Source organism: Protobothrops mucrosquamatus, unplaced genomic scaffold (genome assembly GCF_001527695.2).
Source record: "Protobothrops mucrosquamatus isolate PMUCROS unplaced genomic scaffold, P.Mucros_1.0 scaffold62, whole genome shotgun sequence".
Classification (NCBI taxonomy): Eukaryota; Metazoa; Chordata; class Lepidosauria; order Squamata; family Viperidae; genus Protobothrops; species Protobothrops mucrosquamatus.
Window position 1 is genome coordinate 944,449 of NW_015386441.1, and position 20,000 is coordinate 964,448.

The window sequence follows — 20,000 nt, forward strand, 5'->3', positions numbered from 1 at the left end:
AATAAAATAGACTTTACGTGTGCAAGCCTAAGTTTCACAGCATCCTCTGGATGCTACTAGCCTTAGTAGGATAGTCAAGTTTACATTCTGTTAAAATTAATGAATGCGTACTGTGGTCTGTGATTGCATAATATTGTTTTAAATATTTTTGTTTAACAACATAATATTTCATAAATGTAGACCTCATTGTAAATATTGTAGGGACCAATTGTGGTTGCAGTAATTACTATGAATGGGCATTACTGTAACATGTAATGAAAACAGAAACAAATTCAAATTTTGCAAATACATAATCTTTTTGTATGTAAACTCTTTTTTACTCTAAAAAAGAAATCCAAAGAACATACTAGTTAAAAAAGCCAAATGTAGTCATAAATTGTAATAATCGTTTTACTGACAATTTTGTCAGGAGGAATATGTAATCAAGAATGAACACAAGTCGTACTGATCATATGTAAATTGTGTGTGGGTATGTATGTGTGTAGTCTATGTGTGGGAGAAAGATTTTTAATGGGAAATATTATATCTGGCTATATAAAACTTAAAATATATTTCCAGTAGAGTTGGAAATATGAGGAAAAAAGTGTCACTTTCATATTTTAAATTATCCAGTCACTTGATCCAGATTAATTGAACTGCCTCTGAGAGATTTATCCCAGTGTAAGAGGTTTATGAGCAAATTTAAATGTACTCTATGTGACTCTGTGTGTGTGTGTGTGTGTGTGTGTGTGTGAGAGAGAGATAGAGAGAGAGAGAGAGAGAGAGAGAGAGAGAGAGAGAGAGAGAGAGAGAGAGAGAGAATTTATATAATGGAAAAAAGTGAAGTCTTCTGCATTATGTTAGCTAATGCGTATTTAAATTGTGTTTAAGTTTTCAAAAGTAAATCAGAGTTGGGCAGAATTTATGTGAAATGGATTTTCTCAAAAATCATTTCTAAATATTTCATTAGAATTCTTAAATAAAGAATTAGATAAAAATCTATAAAAAGAGCATCAATGACATATGTGATGAACACATATCCAAAGTAAAGGAAGTAATAATTGATTATGATGATGCCATGTTGGATATTCTTTACGGTACCAGATTTGAAAATAAAAATAGTCTTTGGCATCAATAGGGGATGTGGATAGCCCCATCTTTAAACCAAATATATATTTTTGGGGGATGCATAATCCCAGGGAAAGAACTCAGCTGATTTACAGTATTTATCATATGTACAGTATGATGCCTGTAAAGTGTTGGTAGACTCATTAAAAATAGTTTAATAGTATAAAGGGTAGGACTAGAATAAAAACAGACAAATAAAAATACATGATAGATTAGTGATAATGCATACATCTTAAAGTAATACTAAGTTTGAATACATGCTGAAATAGCACTTTTTCCCCTAGCTGTCCCATTTGAACAGATTTGGAATTAATTATAAAATGATCTGTGGTTGTTGTTTTAACAAGATTGCACATTGGACTTTAAAAGAAATCATGGGTAAAAGTATATATAAGGCTAAATGGTTGTCTAAGTATTAAGTGTCTTTCTTGTGGACATCTTAAAACTCATGGCTGATGTTTTAACCTCGATCATACATATAGGTGTCTACATGAAGGAACAAGAAATTACTATGGACAATGACTTTTTGATGCAAATTTTGCTTCTTCCATAGTTGCATGTGATTTTATTCTGCAAGCACAAAAGGGTGGAGCATTTTGCCATTAGTCTGGTTAGAAACAAATGTCTGTGCATAGCTTCTAGTTAAATCCTAAATTTCTAAAAAGTTTCATTCTGGTGTTCTGAAGTGACTGACCATTAGAGTTCAAAAGAATATGTACTGCATCTAAGTCAGAATAAACTAATAAAAAATTACCTGAAAGCCTTCCAGCAATCTCATGACAAAATAGCAGCAGTAGATTATTGAAAAAGTTCCATAGAGATAAATCATAATGCATTTATTTAGTTCTTTTTAACCTAGCTGTTGTGTTGGTTAATTACAATATAGTTAAATAAGTAATCTAGCTGTTATCTTTTAAATAGTTAAGTTGACAACGTGATTAAACACACACACACTCAGAGAGAGAGAGAGAGAGAGAGAGAGAGAGAGAGAGAGAGAGAGAGAGAGAGAGAGAGAGAGAGAGAGAGAGAGAGAGAGAGAGAGAGTTTTACTAGAATTTCTGCAGCAGACTTAACATAGATCGGAAGTGTAATATTGCAAATGTGATACTACAAGTCCTGGACTGTTATGCAATAATTTTGATATTTTTTTCAGTAATAGCCCTGTTACTATTTAAGTAGCAATATGTGTGTGTGTTTGGGTATGTAGTGTGTGTATGTTTGTGTAAGACTGTTTTGTTTTAAAAGCAGCAATTAATAAGTTCCAAACTAAACGAGTTGTTTCAATGACTTTATTGCATGTACTAATGAGAATCCAGTCTTAGTAGATGAATTTAATTTATTTAGTAGTTTTTTCATGGCAATTTTCCCAATTTGCCACTGTTTAAAATCCACACTACTACACTGGTCAATGTAGTCTTTGTCCCAAGAAGTCATAGGACATAAGAACGAATGACATTTCAGGGAATCAAAGTTACTAAAACCTTTCTGGCTGCAATTAATTTACTGAAAGCCTACAAATAAAAAAAGCTACAAGTTATTACATGTCTCAGGTACTACATGGCTAGAGAAAGTAAGAGGAAGGGTAAGGTCACAGCCTGTCTGACCTGGAAACTTCAGTCTGATTTGTATTGCCCCAAAATTGATGGGGACAACGAGATAATCATTGGAAATTACACTCACCCCTGAAAACTGAGCCAAACTTCACTGTATTTCACAATATGAAAATTATGTAGTCCCGTAAGAAGGAGGGGTAGAATCTCCAGGGCATCTGGTTCTCATCAGTATCCCACCATGCTTGCAGTCTGGCTTGGCATTCTAACATTTAACCTTCTCAGCATGAGGTGGAACAAAGGGTAATAAAGCTGCAGAAGAACGAAACAAGGGTGTAGTGTGGAAAAGAAGCTTCCAAAGTACAGAAGTGGAAGCATTCAAATGATATGTGTATGTTGATATAAAACTACCCAATTTAAAGCACCCCACAATCCCAGACTTCACGAGCCACATGTAGAGCGGTGGCTGTGCTGATTCTCAGAAGGATGAGTAAGGTCTCTTATACCATCTATGCCTTGTAGCCTGCTGCTTTCAACTATTGTAAAGATACAATTACCTTGGGAGATTGTGGCAGTTCAGTTGATTAGCACGGTGAATTAAAAGAATGAGTCACAAATGACATGTCCAGCTCTTCTCTGCTAGGCCTTGCTATTCCCAATGTACCTCACCCTTGTTGTAAGAAGGTCAGAAATTAGAGAGACGTAACAGTTTTCAAGCAGCTAGCACTTAGGAGCAGAATTAACAATCATTCTGTATGTAATTGCCAGTTAGTAAATTGCCTTCCAGACTGTAAAATATAAACTGGTGGGCACCTAAAATTAAATTAATGAGATATTTGCTGCATTTAAAAGAGAACAGTGCAAATTAATAATTGACTGTAGTACTTGTTTTAATATTTGTCAAGTCATGTATCACTTGCTTGTTTAATGACAATTACAATATTTCTTACCTGAAAGAATAAAATCCTGGCATATTCAAATGAAGGAGATTTCTGAAGGTTGATTCATCATTTTATTTGCTAGTAGACATTGGCGGTTCTTACATGAAATTTATCAGATTACTTTTTAATGACATTACAAGCCATGCAATGTTATTTGATTATATCAAAATTGTGATTTGTATGCTCCTAAATGAAATTATTTTACAGTTAGTATTTTTAAGCATGCAGCTGAAAGTGTAGGAAATAATTACACAGGTAGCTTTACAAAACTGAACTACTTGGATGTATACATGTTACCATTTTCTTGGTTCAATGAATTACTATTTTCAAATCCTGTGAATTTTGCATAACTTCTACTGATAGACAAAAGACAGTCTTAGCAATGTATTGACTTCAGTTACAACTACACGCCAATTAGATCTGGCTTGGTTTAAGGTAGTTGTTTTCATCTTGGCTACTTGCTCTCTCTCTTCCTTAGTTTGGTTATCTTTTGCTGAAATAAAGAAGGTAATAGCAATGCAGGATGTAATTTTCAGCACACATACTCTAAATACAAGTAGGGTATTTTAGAGAAAGCAAATCCAACAGAGATAGAGACAGAGATCTAAATGTTGAGTTTGAACAATTTGGCAGACAAGTCATGCTACAGATTCCATTTGCTAGGGATTACATTTGGCGGGTCCCAAAAGGCGGTCCTTCTCTGTTGTAGCACCTGCCTTAGGGAATCTTCTCCTCTTGGAAGTGGGGTTAGCTACAACCCTCTCACATTCCTCAAGTCCCGCAAGATCTGATTATGCCATGAGGCCTGGGAGGGGGAGGGGACCCAGGACACCAAGGAGATTTTTGTGATGGTTCCCTTAAATGTGACTAATATCACTCTCTCGTGTTTTTATTGCCTTTTAAATAGCTTTTTTAAAATTGTGTTTTTATGGATTTATTTATTTTTTAATTAAGTGTTGTTTGCTGTCCAGAGCCACTTTAATGTGAGATGGGCAGCTGTACAATACAACAAATGAATACATTAAAAAAAAGTATTTATTTATTTTTCTAGGTCTGTAATACTTTTCAGCTAAGAAATATTTATGTGCTAAATATAATATGGAAAATAATTTATTTTTGTAACTAGATGATTGCTGTTTCTTGGAAGGGTCCATATTTTGCCTATCTATATCTGATTCTACTTTGGCCAGTTTATATCATTTTAACCCACTTCACCTTATGAAAGGATCTCAAGTGTTTTAAGGACCTTTTCTGTAAATTCCAGTGTGATTTTTTTTCCAGTGGGGCTGTTACACTGTGTTCAGAGTCAATAGCTCCCTTCCATCACAGCCAACACAAACTAGCTGTCTCATAGGTCAGTGCTCTTTAAACAAATTACTTGTATCCACAGAGCAAATGATTGTTAATTGCCTCCCACAAATCATACTATTTTTACTATGCTAAACTAAATGCTAATGCCTTAGTTAAATTCAAACCATCTGATCATTTCTTGTACAAATTCAATTATGGTTCGTTACCACAGAAGAGCTCTGCTATAGTGAAAAATAATTAATAAAACACAATAAATAGTGATTTGATAACATTTGTGAACTAGCCTTTTAAAAGAACAATTGCGGCCATATTTTCACACTCTTAAAGATATATATATATATATATTTCACTTTTTCGTTATCCATAAAACAGCCTTCTCTTTTTACGGGATTAGGCATTCGTTTATCAGATGTACCGATTATCAGTAGGACAGATAAGATTGTCTTCCTATAGGATTATATCTGTGTCCTAATTTGATTTTTAAAATGATTTCAACTGATGATTTTCCATTTTATAATTTAACAAATGTATATAACCTAAAACATTTTATGCAAGCAAGTAGAAACAGAAAAAAAAAGCATTCTATTTAGCAATATCTTTTTAGGTGGCTTTAGATTCTTAGCACAATAAGCATTTAATTAGGCCACTAACAAACGTTAGAAAGAAGCATGTTAGTAACCTGCCATAGTGATTAGATGTTAGGATTGCATAAAATTGTTCAGTTGAAACAGCCATGGTTCCAGTAAGTATTACATGGTCATTGTTGTCCCTCTTCTTTCCTGTCTCAGAGGAGACCAGAAGAATGAGACATCCCATTTGTGCTATTGCACAAGTAGACTATTTGTTCTAATCAGTGACACCCATTTACTAGAAGTGCTTAAAATGAACTATACCTCATACAGAAATCGCACATTTAGAGTGTTCCATTCATCATCTGAAAATTGAGGGCCAGTAAACTTTTCTGTTCCTCCGGCGGGATCATAGACATGCATCAAAATGTTAAAAAATGATTGGTGAGAGAGAGCTGTCATCCATTTATCAAAGAAAAGGAACATTATTTGCTAATTTCCCAACCAAGGCAGTGACAGGGTGCTTCGTCTTTAAGACCCATGGTGACCAACATGGCCTTTTTGTTATTAGTACAAGTCAAGCGCTTTTTGGCTGTTGCTAACAAGACACATTTGTCTATCATCAGAAAGTGCTTTATTTTATTTTATTTTTTCAAGTAGCTATGACCAAAGTCTGATCGCTGCATCACAACTGGCTCGACTTCTCCAGATTGTGGCAGCATCAGCTAAAGGGGAAACTGATAAATGTTCTGCACCGTGGCGTAATTATTGTCTCTCTGGTCCCATAACTGAGGAAATTAACATTTAACAAAGCCTTCAATTTTGCCTCTTCCTCCTAAAAAAAAGTTGTTTCTACTTAATACCTATTAAAATTTAGTTGTATGCAAAGTAATTAATTTTGCTTATACATTTATTCTTAGATTACATCTTTATATTTAATTGATATAACATATGAAAGAAAATATATTTTCAATATATATGTATTTAAATGTATATATATATATATATATGTTTATTTGTGTATGGGTGTGTGTGTGTATGGGTGTGTGTATGTGTCTCAATCAATATATATACTGAAACTGTGTTTTTGCTGTCTGCATATTTACTTCTTTGGAGTGGGTGATGGTGATGTAATAATCCTTTCAAGAGCACAACTGAATCCTTTCAATGTTCTAAGATAACATTATTCCACAAAGAGAGTGTTTAGCATCATTATGAAAGAATTTTAGTGGTGATAACTTTGTCCTAATTTGGACCAGTCCATCTTAGATCTCTAAGTAGAAAAAAATATTTGTGGATCTGCTATATGTTATTTAAGGAAAGTTCCTTGCCATTTCATGTTGACCATATATAAAGAACTACATATTCATGAAATAAAGTTGATAAAGTTGCCTTATGCCTATGCCTTTAATTTTCCATGCAAATCATATGAGGAAGAGTAAGATGTGAGTGATGGGAATCAGTGAAGAGACTGTAAGTCCTAAAGCTACGCGTTGTTCATCGTAAGGAACAATCTACAGGAATCATGCCTTAGGCATGAAAGCCAGCTGGGTGACTTTGGGCCAGTCACTTTCTTTCAGCCCAGCCCACCTCACAGGATTGTTGTGAAGGATAAAATAGGAAGAGGAAATAATATTAGGTATGATTGCCAGCTTAAATTATTTATAAAAATAATAATGGCGGGAGTTTAAAAAAATCTATAAAATATGCATTTCATTCACGCTGGCTGAGTAATTCTGGGAGTTGAAGTCCGCAAGTAATAAAAGGGCCAAGTTTGAAGACTCCTGCTCTAAAAGCAATGTTTTTCAACTTTGGCAACTTTAAGATGTGTGGACTTCAGCTCCCAGACTTCTGGGAATTGAAGTCCATGCAGCTTAAAGTTGCCAAGATTTAGCAGTCCTGCTCTAGAACAGGGCTTTTCAACCTTTTCACTCATTGTACCACTTTTAGGATATGGCAATATCCGAGTACCACCAGTCGCTTAGCAAGGTGTCAAAAACTTGATGACCCCCCCAAAAAAGGGAAAAAAGTGATAAAGTACAGGTAGTACTTGACTTACAACAATTTGCTTAGTGACTGTTCGAAGTTACAATGGCACTGAAAACAGTGCCCCCCAAGCCACAGCCGAGCAAGACACCTGCCTGCCCACCCGGCGGCGCTCTTCCTCCTGTCCGAGGTTTCCATTGTTGTGAGCATTTCTGTTGGGGATTGGCAGCGGGGGTGGGGTAGGGGGGTGTTTGGTTTTTATTCCCCCCGTCTACTGGGTGGTTGCAGCAGGTTTTGGTCACTTCACATGACCCCGAGACACTGTGACCATCATAAATATGAATCAGTTGCCAAGCATCTGAATGTAAATCACAAGACCCTGGAGATGCTGCAACATTCCAGCTGATCGGCGCTTCTTCTGGGCTCAGCAGAAGCGCCAGGATCAGCGCCGAGCTCCAGCTGGAGCCTGGCGCTGATCCTGATGCTTCTACTGAGCCCTAACAATCCCGAAGAAGCGCTGATCCTGACAGCCCTGACAGCCCTGCAGCTCTAGCCACCTCTCGCTCAGGCTTGTCCGGTGCTGCCACCGGTTCAACTCATTCCCCTCCCCCACTACCGCTTTTCTGGGATGGTCGCGTACCACCTGCCAGGTGCCAATGTACCACAGGTGGTACCCGTACCACTGGTTGAAAAGCCCTGCTCTAGAATATACTAGTTACAAAAGGGCTGGCTAGAAACACAGTTATGTAAAAACTATATGTCACTATGGCAGTTCTAAATGTTTGGTTATAGCTGTCCTAAAGGTGCTTTTTCAAAAAGCAACTGGACTTTATTTTTTCCTTGAAGACGTTTCAGTTATCATCTGAGAAGCTTCTTCAGTTTTGACTGAATATTGGAATGGAAGGAAATATATTCTTGCAGTCATCTGGTTGTCAGCCTTCTGAAATGACTCAATGACTACAAGGAATATAAATCCTTCCGTTCCCCACCATTCAGTCAGAACTGAAGAAGCTTCTTGGATGAGAAGTGAAATGTCTTCAAGGAAAAAAACAAAAAAAGTCCAGTTGCTTTTTGAAAAAGCACTTTTGACCTGGATGACTGAGAATCTCCACAGACATTTAGTCATAGGATCATATTCCATTCAAAGAGTTTAATAACACACATATTAAGAAGGCATGGGAATGAATTATCAATTTCACCTCATAGGTCATATACTAGAATGTGAATAATAATTTTGTAAAAGAAAAAAAATAGCATTTCAGTTGTATTTATTTAATATGTACAACCTTGGGCCATTATATCCATTAACATTTATAAAATGTAATTAAAAAAGGAAAGTTTTAAAAAACATTTCAAATAGTAACATATAAATTTATTTTCAGAATGAGTTCTAGAAGCATTTTATTGCATTTCAACATCTCTATCTTTGTTCTTTTTTTCTCATATGGTTGATGGCATAAATTAATATATAAAATAAAAGAAAATTGGCAGGCAGGCGTGTTTTACAGTCACTATACATGTATTACACACTTGCACACATATAATATATATTTAGCACATACATATTCCATATAATAGACTATCTTCCCTATAATTTTGTGGAAGTCAATAAAAAGTTAAACTGATAATATATCAATAAAACCTTTCCAATTGATAGTTTCTAGAGCTACTAAATTGATGTCCTTCTTACATTATAATCCAAATAAAAGAAAATGGAAAAGAAAACAATGTACTCCAAATATATTTAATTCCAAAGACAATCTGAGTGCATTTACAAAAAATAGTTTACAGTGCGCATTTCAAATAATAACACACAAATCAACGTAAAATGATGTGAATTGTATATAAATGAATTAAATATCAAATTAATGCAAAAGGAATGTATGGTCATTTTTTAAAAAAGAAAAGAAATATGGAACGAAGAAAAAACATAAAGAGTATCTATAAATGTAATCCCAATATATTAAACACAGTGTGAGAAAATAAAAAGTGATAGTGAATATCACATACAAAACTATGGCAATAATATAAACAAGGCTTCTAATTTTAAAAAAAAAATGTAAAAACATAATTGCGTAACTTTGATAAACACAGAACGTTTGCCAGGATGTAACAATGACAAGAACAGAACATCTAACTCATATTATTTTAATTGAGTGTACTTGAATAGCTTACACTTGATGCAGAATATAATTTTTAGAATATAATTCAAACTATTAGTAATAGTATACAGACTTTTATATGTACAGTGGAGAAAAATAAGAGACAGCATGCATACAGTTATGCTCAATTATTTAAGTTAGTAATAAGTACCTTAATTCTGTAATAATAATACATAAAATCTATAAAATAATAAAATGCTTAAAAACTTAAACACCAATGGAGATCACTTCATCTCATGCCTGAGATTGCAGTACTTCATCTGGACAAAAGTAAACCTTTAAATATCTCAAGAGTTGTGCAAGGTTTTTTGAAGCCTTGGACTTAGGGCCAACTATTTTCAAAGGTTACTACCAAATTACACTTTTTAATAAAACATAACGCAAAAATTATTCAGTATAAGACTGAAGGGTAATAATGTAAATATATCTGGCTGAATTAAAATTAAACTTTTATTTTGATCTTATTCTCTATTTTTGAGAAAGCGGTCACTTACATGCTGGTTAAAGACCAAACACAGCCTCTGGCCCAGTTAAAGTTGTATATCTTTGATCTATATGAAATCAATAAGGAATAAGATTTAAAAATCTAGGAAAGAGAAGTAACATGACATCTAAACCATTTCTCTATATCATCTGAAGCCACAAAAGGCATGTGTAAAGTAGATGATAATGGCTAATAAACGTATCTGAATCTAGATAAGATGGTGGGTCAGATCCAAGATTTAGGTAAATAGCATCTACTGGAAATGAGTAAATCAAGAAGGAAAAATGTACTTCTTTAATCCAATATAGCTACTCCATGTATATTTTATTCATACTCCAATAATCTTGCTAGGGATTTTATAATATGGTTGAAGTTAGCCTGGCTTTGGAAAAGATATCTGGAAATTTAACCACAAGAATGCTAACAGGTACAAGTGATAGAGACTAACATTGTTTCAAGATTCATTCATTCTTTCATTTGTTCATTCATTCATTCATTTCTTCTTCATTTATGGGTTGAATACGATGTTATTAATGATTTACAATGTACTAAATGACTTGGGCCCAGTTATCTAAAGAAATAACTTCTCCCATATCAAACAACTCAATGGGAGACCTATTTTGTACTATCAATACTGAAATGTATTGAATAATGATATGAAACCTTGTCTGTGGTGGCCTCCTAATTTGGGGTATTCTTCCCCCAAGAAATGTTTGAGATCAGTTTTATTGGCAATTAATGTGTAGTAATGATTCATTTATTTATATGGGTATTTATGAGAGTTAATGTAATTAGACCTTTTATTAATGGTTTATTTTCTCTTTTAACTTTTTATTGATGTTTGTTATAATTTATTGAAGATAAGACACATGATTAATAGGATATATTATTATTCACTCTGGTTTGTTTGTTTGATTAATTTTTACAAAAGGAAATATATTTGATATTAGAAACCTGGTTTAAAGCATTAGAATAGTAGTGTGCTTGTAGGTATCTTTAAACATTATCTGTTGTTTACATTCTATATTTCACTTTGTATAAAGACAATCTGGATTAAATTTCCTCATATAATGCTAATTGGAGAGGCACATATAATTGCAGGATGTAATTAAAAAGTACTTCTCCAGCTTCTGAATATTGTAATAAAAATGGAGAGCAGTTCCATTTATCACATGTTCACTCTCATCATCTTTGCTTTGATACATGAATTACCTCTGGTAGGCATTTGATTATTGAAATTTGTGGCATTTTCTTGATAGCTATACTTCTCTATCAGAATAGAGGGATGGATTTAAAACAATTTAAAGAAATGTTATTGTAGGAACTGCAAATTCAGATGAATCAAAGAAAACAATCCTGTTTTTCATAATATATCTATACAAGAATATGCTGCAATTCAGTCTTTAAAGGATAGCAGAAACCTCTATATTTAGCTATAGTACCCATGGGAAGAGTATCACCAAATAAGGCCACAAATATGAAGACAGACAAGCTCAACTAAGGTTTGCATTATTAAAATATATCTCAATTAGGGAAGCACCTAGGACTATTTAATGTTTAAAACAGAACATATTGTTTACTTTGATATACTATTCATATTTCAGTATCATAGGACTTAAATACTTTGTTATATTAATAAAAGGACAAATGTACATAGTGAAATGTACGCTCAAAATGCCATATTTTTGTACATATTAACTTGCTGTACTTTTATGTCACAAGGTGAACATTTACAGTTTTAGCTAATATTTTCTTTCATTCTGTTTTAGGCATCCTCTAACATTAAAATTGTTTTAAGATCATTAGCAAGGACTACCTTTATGTAGTAATCTTGATCTTGTGGCTTTTTTGGTTTTGGATTATTGTTCTTTGATATAATCCAAATAATTTCTTTGTTATATTAAATAATTGTGTTATTTTATATATATATAAAAATACACAAACAACACAGAAAAACTGGAAGTGCTCTGTCATTTTGTCCAATGAACAAATTTATTCCTAAGTGGGCGTGGAACCATTCATACTGGCCATATTTTCATATTTCGTATTGCAACTTCTGCAGGTTTTTTAAAATATAGAAATAGTACAGCCCATTTGTTTAGAGCTATGAGTAGGAATATTAACCTCCTGCCCTTCCCTAATTAAGAGATATACCTACTTATATGATGATTACAGAACCTAATTGTGCAAAACTGTATATGTTTTGTAGGTAGATCAAATTATTCTATGTGATTGATTTGTAGGCCAAGGATTATGTATGGTTGAAGTTCTAAACATGTTTATTAGAAGATTTGATAGAAACTAGTGTATAAATATCCCTTTAATTGCACTGAGAATTTCCATGTATACAGGTAGTACTCTACTTACAGCAGTTCATTTAGTGACCATCAAATTTACAATAGCACTGAAAAAAGTGACTTATGACTGTTTTTCACACTTATGACCGTTGCAATATCCACATAGTTATGTGATCAAAATTTGGGTGTTTAGCAACTGACTCATATTTGTGACGGTTGACATGTCCCAGGGTCATATGATCACTTTTTGTGACCTTCTGACGAGGAAAGTCAATGGGGAAGCCAGATTCACTTAACAACCATGTTACTAACTTAACTGCAGTGATTCACTTAACAACTGTAGCACAAAAAGTTGTAAATGGGCAAAATTCACTTAAAATGTTTCACTTAGCAACAAAAAATGTGGGCTCAATTGTGGTCATAAGTTGAAGATCTCCTGTATGTGACAACTAAAACCATATAAGAATTCCATGTCTGCCAAATCAAGTTTAAAGATATTCTATTGTAGATTCACCAATGATTGGTGCATAAATTAGTGGATTATTTTATTTCTTGAGCATACTGTGGTGTTCTCAACTATTGCTATAGATAAAGTCTTAGTGATCTAGTTTGGGAGTAAGGAACCTGTGGTTTTCCAGATGTCTGCTAAACTATGCTTCTCAGCATGGCCAATGGTGAAGGTGTAATTAAGCAACATCTGGAGGATGACATTTTTTCACCCCTGATTCAGATCAATAGACTATCTTATTCAAAGAGCCCATGGCATAGTCCAATTTAGCAGGATAATAAGGGCCAGTTGGAGGATGTCATCCAAGCCATGCTCAAAATGGTCACTTGGATCAATAGTGTTCATTCAAGACGACAAAACTAATCAGTTAAAGTATTATTTAGATGTATTTTCTTACCAAATCCTATTTATTGAAAGATAGACTTTATAGGACCAAAATTAATGGAGAAAAAAATTACTATTAACATAGGACACAGCTAAAAGAAGGTTAAGTTGGGAGGAGGGCTCAAATAAGTTTATGCCCCAAAACAGAGTTTTCTTTAAAAAAAACTTTTATAGCAATATGTTGAAAAGCTATAATTGCTGCACAAGTAGTCCTCAACTTATAACTGCTTGTCGGAAGTCAGTCTGGGAAGATTAAAATGGTGATCACATGATCCTGGGACAGTGCAACTGTCATAAATACATGCCAGTTGCCAATCACTTTAATTTTGATCATGTGACACGGGGGGTGCAACAACGTTCATAAGTGTGAAAAACGGTCATAAGTTACTTTTTTCAGTGACATTGTAACTTTGAAATGAATAGTTGTAAGCCGAGGACTACCTGTAATACAATTGATAAGATGGAATGAACAGATCATTCTAATAATGATTTTGAAAACTTCCCTCATCTGTTTATTGGACGTTGATTCACTAGTTAAGTACTTACAGAAATCATATTGGAAGTCAAGTGCCCAAAAACATTGCTAACATGAGTATTCTCGTAACTCATGGGATAATGCAAGAATTTTTCATCAGATTCTAGCATTCTCATATTTAATGTTTTTATAATTGCCGAGTAAGCTTCAAGGATTCAAAGCAAGTAGCAAATTCAACAATACCATCTGTGTAGTTTTTGAGGGGCCAGCGGTTTGCAACCAGGTCAGATTTACCTAAAACTGATGTAGTCCTAAACACACAATAATAACTAGTTAATTTCAGCATTATAATGATTTGGAGCAAATTGTTAATTTGCACATTTTAACAAACAAAATGTTTGCTAGTGTCAATAATTTATTTAACTATAAAGGCCAGGCAGGGGATTTTTGTGGGGAGAAGACCTTATATCTTTTTCAAAGGAAGCTTAGGCATTATTAGCAGAACTTCATGGAGATCAAAAAAATACATGCGAATCTTTGGTTTTTGGATTGTTTCAGAAAATGAAGGCTTTCAGGTTTTTTTCTCAAGAGATTGCGATGCAGTGTAACAATTGGAACTACATAAATTAAAACTCTGCCATCTTGAATAGTTCTCAGAAAAGCATATGAAGTCAGTTCTAATACCAAAATATAATGTCACCAAAATATAATTCAGTAGGATTGCTGAATTCTGTATAAGCTAAAGCTCAAGAGGCATCAAGAGCAGCCTCAGAGTAATGAAAATATAAATCTGAATTCCTCAAGTGTTTTTGTAGCCTTTTCAGCAGATGAAGCTGCTGAAAAGTTTATCAGACTACAATCATAACTTGGGAGCTCACCTAGGCTAAGAGCTCAAGCAAATAGAATGGAATAAAGAAAAGTGAGTCTGGATATAGAGCTGATGCAATTAGTATTAAAGAAGCTTTATCAATTAACATTAAAATAGCTTTATCAAATGAAATTGATCCTGACTAAGCTTTCTATCTTCAGTCTCTTACTCCATAGCGAAATAAGATTACGCATGTGTCAGTCGTGACTGTCAGGTCCTAAACCAGCCAAAGTTTTACAGCAAGCCAGTTCAATACGATATGAAAATCAGAATTTGATTGCAGAAGTTTAGGGACACTTCATACTTTTAATCGGGAATTCAATCATTTATAAAATTGGAAAATTTGCATTTGCAAAAACCTGCATTACATAAGTTAACATGCAATAAATCCAGTTTGCAAAGTTTGTTGACTCTACAGTAAACTTGGATCTGAATAGGAAGGGGAACTTTTTCCAGCTAGATGCTGCAGAAGACTGACTATTCAATGTTTGCAGAAATGTCACTGGGTTTCGAGAATGAATATTTTGAGACTCCTCACCCCCTTGGTATTTTGGGATGTAACATTGTGAAATAAGTGCACTGAGGCTCATGGAGGCATGGCACGTTTCTTTTGCTCCACTTGAAGGACAAAAATTGCAAATAATTGTGCCAACAATTATTAGGAGCTGAATTTCCATAGCTTAATCTGGAGGTATGAGATCCATGGGCTGTAAAATGCCCATCCCTAATATCATGATAGCAGCCCTCAGTCATATGCAAGAACTGTGGTGGTGCAGTGGTTAGAATGCAATATTGCAAGCTGACTCTGCCAACTGCCAGGAGTTCAATCCTGACCGGCTCAAGGTTGACTCAGCCTTCCATCCTTCTGAGATCGGTAAAATGAGGACCCAGATTGTTGGGAGCAATATGCTGCTCTATAAACCACTTACAGAATGCTGTAAAGCACTATGAAGTGTTATATAAGTCTAAGTGCTATTTCTATTGATATTGTGTTACCACTGATTATATAAAGTTTGTGGAAATGTATTGAATAAATTCACTGCCATTATATGTTTTGCTATACACATAAACATGGATTCAGTAAAAACATATTTGCAAATGTGGATTATTCAGGCATACCAATTAGAGAACTGATTAATGCCTCCAAATTATATACAATATTGTCCTTAGGAAACCTAGCTCGTTTAGAGTTTTCCATTCCTTTACTTGCTAACTTTGGGATCACCAAACAATGAAATATCCATCACAGCAACACGAAAGAGGCCCTGCACCCTTTTCAAAATACTTTTAATGGCATTATTATGAACAGTGTCATTGCTCCTTCTAGAGATAATATTACTTTAAATAATATTTAAATGTTTTGACATATAGCTTTATAAATTGCTACCTACCCATCAGGTTCTGTTCCTAAAAAAGAAATAATCTTTTAAGGAAATAATCAAGGACATAAGATTCTCTCTTCCTGTGGAAATCCTAGGTATTAACTTTCAGTTTCACATTATTTGCACATTTTCGAGATGTGAGATGTTGAGAAAGCTATCTTTTAAGGAAATGATCCACTTTATATTCTGAAGTGATATAGTCTTCTGATTCCATTGTAAAATTTAAGGAACATGTTAATACAAATGATATGTTAATAAAATATCGCATAATGCTAGATTCCAGAAAGCAGAAAGAATATGCTGTTTGGGTAGCTTCTGAAACAGCCCTTCTTAAAGATTCTGCTTATGTGCAGATGTAGAGATAAAAATAATAATCTACCCAGTTGTTAAGTGAATCCTGCACTGTTGTTTAGCAAGGACATCATATGATTGCCTTTTGCGACCTTCCGCTGGCTTCCCCATTGATTTTGTTGTAGGAAGCTGGCAAAGAAGGTCGCAAATGGAGATCACATGACTGCAGACAGCTGCAAAATTATAATTGTGAGCTGGGTGCTGAGCGCCCAGATCATGATCACGTAAACATGGGAATACTGTGGTATTGTAAGTAAGAGGATTAGTTTTAAAGAATATTTGTTCAGCACCGTTGTAGTTTTGAAAAATTACTGAAAGAATGGTCATTAAACAATGTCCACCAGAGCTACACTACTTTTGGGATGGAATAAATCCAACAAGTATTCTTGTTTTGCTCACTGTGTGTCTTAATTGATCTCAGAAAAACAGGATGACATCTAGAAGGTAACTTGAATGATCCAAAACAGTTGCTAGACTGCTAATTGAAAGAAATCTAGGAACAGGTAAATAATATTCAGGGAAATGAAATCCAGAAGGTCTATTATGAACTATATCATCTTACTTTGCATAAGAGAGAAGAACCAAGGATACTGGAGTTTTCCTTGTCATATCTGGATCCAATAGTCTAGAATGTCTTTAGTCTAAACAATCTTCTATGAAATATGGAAAATGATAGAAACCCCTGTCTCTTTCAAATGGGCATTAGAACCCAGACACTAAGTATTCCCCTGGGACTATTTACAGCTATCAATGTTTTAGATTATTGCTCCAATTTTATGAGGCATAGCTGGAACCTCTGTTTCTGTTGACTGCCTCACCAGCAAATAAAATTCACTTTTAGGTTAATTCTCCCTGTCTTAGGCTTATTCACATGGATACCGAGTGGACATAAGCAGAGCACATGAGATTTACCATATAACTCATGTTAATGTTTCTGGGGTGCAATGAATCTGAGAAACAAACAAACAAACAAAAAGGAACTGGATTCATTCCTAGTCAACTTTTGGAACTGGGTCTTCTGAAACCTGGCATATTTTTACACTGGGGCCTTTCTATAATACATATATTATGCTCCTAATACATGGAAAATAGTGACTAGAGGCCTCCGCTATATCACTTTCCAAGTTATCACCCTGGTAAAAAAAATATCCACAATCAGGTTTGTCTAATCTAAGAAATGTTATTGATAGATTAATTGGATCTGAAAAGCTATGTATGTGAGACTAAACTACTGCATCTTTACAAGAGTCCATTATTCCCAGGTTTACTGCCAGATGTTGTGACTTGGCAGCAACACTACTTTTTTTCACTTTCAGCTTTGCTTTTTTAGAGAGATCTGAGACCACACAGATAATATTCCAAGTTGATGGGGCTGCAGATATATCTGTATCTCCTCCTCCAATTACCTCATCAGCATATCATTGCAGTCTGAGTCTCTGGCAACAAATCCTCCATTCTCAACTAGGGATTTATCAGCTAGGTTAAGTCCACTCCATTTTGTATTCAATTTTATTTAACTAAAAGTTAATCAGATTAAAAATGCATCAGATCAGACCCAGGGGTAGGAGATAGATTGACTTACAGTCAAAGTTTTAAGAAGGACGGCTTTGTTCATTTTTAAAAATAAGTTTGCTAGCTTCTCTATTTTTTTTCTGGCATTGTCTAGAATTAACATGTACCTAATTCAAACCCTTTCCCCATCATAGACCTTTTTTGTGTTAATCATCAATAGTTAGCCTGAATTTGTGTGCATAGCAGCTGTCTTACCAGGAATATTGATAGAGGCAGAACACCCAAATTGGTTGCAACAGAATTCCAAGCATACTTTGTTTTAATTGTTATTCCCACAATGTCAAATAAGAATTTCATGCTGAGGAGCTGGCACAGTGCATGGCATTAAATTGCACTGCACCCTATAGAAACTGAGAAACTTATGGAGGCAAAGGCTATAATATAACATCTAAGGAACATTTCTTCATCAAGAACTGTATTGTTGAAGGGATATTTTTGGCTGTTTTAAAAATTAGAATCTGCCATTTTGGAGTACGGTGAAGAAAGCTCCTAAATTATGCTACATATTGTAGCATAATATATATATATATGCGTAGTACAGAATGAAATCTATTCATTTTTTTAAAAATCCCAACTGTAATGTTTAATAAACCATTTAATAACTATTAACAAACCTTTAATATAATACACCATTATATTAAATATATAAACCATTTTGTGTTCTTTATCTTCCCATCTCTCCTATCATTATTGTTATTGAATGGATGTTAATAACATTCTAGCATTTAGGGTTTCATAAGATTTTCTTGAATTTAGAGAGCTGATAAATTTCAGTTTACTGATTAGCTCCAGGGCACACCCTCTGACACTGTCTCCAGCATACAGGCAGCTGTTATGGACATCTGCCATCTGTTTGGAAAGCTTTACTTTCATTGGCCTAAGTGGAAACCTGCTCCAGCATTACACTTGCTGCTGCTTCATTCTCTGCAATTAGTGAATGACCTATAGAGGCTGATGCAAAAATATTTTTTTTCTAGTTTGGATTGAAATCTTCCTAGATCTAAATCTTGACCCCATTTTTTGATAAAACAAAAAAGCCACTTGGGATTTTGTTTCTGTCTTCTTAATGGCTGGAAATCCTCTCTTTTGTTCTCTGTCTTTTCCAACACTTTGAGCAGAAGAACTCAAAAAGTCTCTTTGTCCTGCTTGTACCACAGAACTAAATTGAGCTATGAACATCTTACCTGTGAAAAACTACATTGGTGGTTGATACTCTTTGTCCAAGTTGAAAAGCCTTTACTTTTCAGCATTCTATCATCAGGGCTACATAAAGGGAAATCTTTCTCATTTTTATTTTGTACTGCAGGATTTGACAATATCAGTATTTGCAGAGATATTTTAAAATCATAAACAACTCTCTAGTTAGAAATACCTCTTTGAGATAACTGCTATTCTCATGTTTTATACATATACACATTGCCTTAACAGAAGAATATGAATGTATAATTACAAAACATTGCATTTAAAGTATCATACTTTTAGCTTGTTAGGATAGCTGTTCCATTCATACTGTATCAGTTAATTAAAACATTTTTTAAAGTGCCACAAAGGTTTGATTTTTATTTGTGGGGGACAAATTGAATTGCTACTTTTAGGAAGGTAGATACATTTCCATTAATTCCAATATGGACATGAATTAAGAATTACAATCCAATCTTAAAAATAAGATTACTACTAAATGGTCTCCAGATTGATTCTGGCATCTTGACTTGAACCACAGGATCTTTTTCTCTTTTTGCAATTTTCCTGCTTTCTCTTCCTTGTTTTTAAATGGTAATTTAATGTGGCCTAGATGTCTTAATCTCTTTGACAAACAGTTGTTTATCTCCTTGTCCTTCTCTATGAATTTAGGCTTTGCCCAGTTAAGGTGTGGACTATTGTGGAAGGAATATCATGAAAACAATTGATGGGCATAATGTTTTTGTGCTCTGGCCTTTTCAATAGAATGGAAAATAGCCATTGAATTTATAAGCACTTGGACATCAAATAGGTTTCCGAATTTCTTTGAATACTTTGTATGAAGTTGACAGGTGAATAATATTTGATGCTCATG

The 20,000-nt window shown here is 34.2% G+C and overlaps 1 protein-coding gene across 1 annotated transcript in view; it reads left to right on the plus strand.

Moving 5' to 3' along the window:
• The window catches only part of EBF3 (EBF transcription factor 3), a 188,694-nt gene that overhangs the window by 138,956 nt on the left and 29,738 nt on the right, over positions 1-20,000 (plus strand). The gene's annotated exons all lie outside the window — the stretch shown is intronic.